This window comes from Neovison vison, chromosome 3, assembly GCF_020171115.1.
Source record: "Neovison vison isolate M4711 chromosome 3, ASM_NN_V1, whole genome shotgun sequence".
NCBI lineage: Eukaryota > Metazoa > Chordata > Mammalia > Carnivora > Mustelidae > Neogale > Neogale vison.
Window position 1 is genome coordinate 114,993,631 of NC_058093.1, and position 2,816 is coordinate 114,996,446.

Below are 2,816 nucleotides of genomic sequence, written 5' to 3' on the forward strand. Positions count from 1 at the left end.
ATATGTTAACTCCATGGGGTGGGGCACATGGGGGACAACCACCCTGGACTAGCCCTAGAGGAAGATGCATCAAGGCTGTGCCTCCCCCTTCCTGCAAAGCTATCCAGGCTTCACACAGTTTTGCTTCTCTGGCCACCTTGAGAAGCTGCCTATTGGGCCTCTGACCTACCCTGGCCCCATGTTCTTAGGTGGCCTCACCTCTGGATTTGGCTCGAATGCCAGCTTCCTGCCCTCCTTCCCTTCTTTCAGGCTCTGACTGTCCTGGGGGGGTGACACCCAAAGAAAAGTCACCAGTGTGGCCTGGATTTCAAAAGCCTTCACCTAGAATGCCTTGTTCTAGGCAAGCATTCTGCAGACAGGCTGAGGGGAGGATGCCAGGAGACAGGATGCCAGGCCCAGAGAATTTATCAGCCTATCCCAGAAGGTCAGGAACTCTAGCCCCAGGGCCAGGTTTTCAGCAAAATGTTCCTGGGACAGAATGTTGCATGTAGTTAGGCTGTGGCAACACTGGGCTGCACCTGGCCTTTCCCTAATGCCACCCAGAGACAAAGCTTTCTGGAGTGCAGGACAGTATCTATAGGTCTCAAGGTATCCACTGAGTTCAGGTGTGGCTCCAGTCCTCCAAACGTGCTAAGCCTTTATCACCTTCCTGACCCTGGACCATCTCTAGTCTCCAAGCTGGTAACCTCATCTAATTTCTACCCCTCCAGGCCCCTCCTGTCACCTCTCTCATAGATCTAGAACAAGGGTCAACAAACTAAATCAAGCTCACCACTTGTTTTATATATTGTTTTATAATTTTATATTTTTTAGAATTTTATATATATTTTATAAATAATTTTTTACTGAAACAGGTCATAATCACTCATTTATGTATCGTTTATGGCTGCCTTTGGGCTACAACAGCAAAATTAAATACAGCACTATTGGTTTGAAATGCTCTCAGGAGCCTCCTGGTATAATCTGAAACTGATTCCTGTACTCAGAGGGCAGGGAGAGACCAAAGAAAGAGACAGGCTACTCCAAGCTGATAGATGGCAGGGTTTTTCTTGCTTGTTTGTTTGTTTTAAGACTTCTATTAATGGATGCTTGCTGTTTGTTGACATTTTTATTTTTAAAAATCAAGTTGTGAATATTTATTACAAATTAAAAATGAGTTTCTTAAAAATCTCAACTTGACCAGACATGAGACAACTAAAAACGTTTAAATGTGTACTGAGAAAAACCAAGCTTTAAAATGAACAAACAGGGCGCCTGGGTGGCTCAGTGGGTTAAGCCGCTGCCTTCGGCTCAGGTCATCATCTCAGGGTCCTGGGATCGAGTCCCGCATCGGGCTCTCTGCTCAGCAGGGAGCCTGCTTCCCTCTCTCTCTCTCTGCCTACCTCTCTGTCTACTTGTGATTTCTCTCTGTCAAATAAATAAATAAAATCTTTAAAAAAATAAAAAAATAAAATAAAATAAAATGAACAAACAAACAAACACGTTTGTCATTACCAAAAAGAGACCTCTTTAGGTAAAAATAATAAAAATCCTATGCTGCACAGATAATGCAGACAGTTCTGTTTATCTTGTCAATGGACAAAAAGCAAGCACTTAAGGTGTTCAGCTTCAATCTTTTGTTTATTTCTTATTGCTGGAATTTCATCTTTATATCTTTGTGTTGGATGACTAAACCAGATGATGGCAGAGATGGTAAGCCAGCATTTACTCAGCCCCACCCTGCTCAGCCTCGAGAATGGATGAATTCTCAGCTAGTGGATCGGCTGCTTTTGTCTCTTTTCCATCTTGTGGTTTAGGGGTTTCTGGGCATCTGACTCAGTAATTGAAGTTGCAGTTGTACTGACCTCATCTTGATTTTCTTGGGTCTCATCTTCATTTTTCCTTATCTTCCTCATTGCCGTTCTCTCTACACTGTCTTTGGTGAGGAGTACCCCTGTGGGATTGTGGCCTATAACCCTAATACATATTCTGTCTCAGTGATCTACCTTGTTCTGCACCCTGGTTGTCAGCACCTTCCATCACTTCTCCCTGCTCAGAAGTATTGTAATATTGTGGTTGATGCCCATAGGGTCTCTGCATATAGTAAGGTGGGAACCATCACCTGAAGTAGGGCTAGCGCTTTTGGGCCTGGCTTTCAAGAGCACTTTCCAACCCCACTCTTGTGGTAATTCTGCTGGGAATTGCATGGAGGACCCCTGAGATGTGGATAGTGTCTATAATGGTTAAGGTCCACTGCATACTTACTGTATTGCACTGGAATTTTACCAGAGCCTGTCACATTGCTGCCTCTGCACCCTTTTATCTTTCAAGGACATCAAACTCCACAGTCTCTCCATCTCCTGCACTGCAAAGGTACTTCCTGGGGTTACTCTTCTTTTTGGCAGTATGGTGTACAAATACATCTTCCTTGGTGTCATTTCTATTGATGAAACTATATCCATTTCTTATATTGAACCATTTTACTGTTCTCAAAACCTTCGTTGCAAAGACCTTCTTGTCCCAGCCTCCAGGTGCCAAAAATGTGAGGCCACTCAGGCCACCGCTTTCCATGGAGCTCCTGGTGGTGTCGGCAGCTCTGAGGATGGAGTGGTGGGTGGTTACTGGATCTCAGGCTTGCTGCTCATGGTTGCAGTGATAGTGACTAGGACAGGCTGTGGCAGCTGCAGCTCCTCTCAGTGTGTGATGGTTAGCTAGGCCCATGGCAACTATGAGGTTACTCAGGGTTCTCTGAGGTCCACTCTCCACTCCCACTACCAATCAAACTTGGTAGGGAGCAGTTTTAATAAGCAAAGGGAAGTTACTTACAAGTTTTTTTC

At 44.7% G+C, this 2,816-nt stretch overlaps 1 pseudogene; it reads right to left on the reverse strand.

The window, feature by feature from the left end:
* Positions 1–1,872: 1,872 nt before the first annotated feature.
* On the reverse strand, positions 1,873–2,550 carry LOC122903548 (annotated as a pseudogene).
* Between the last annotated feature and the right edge of the window lie 266 nt (positions 2,551–2,816).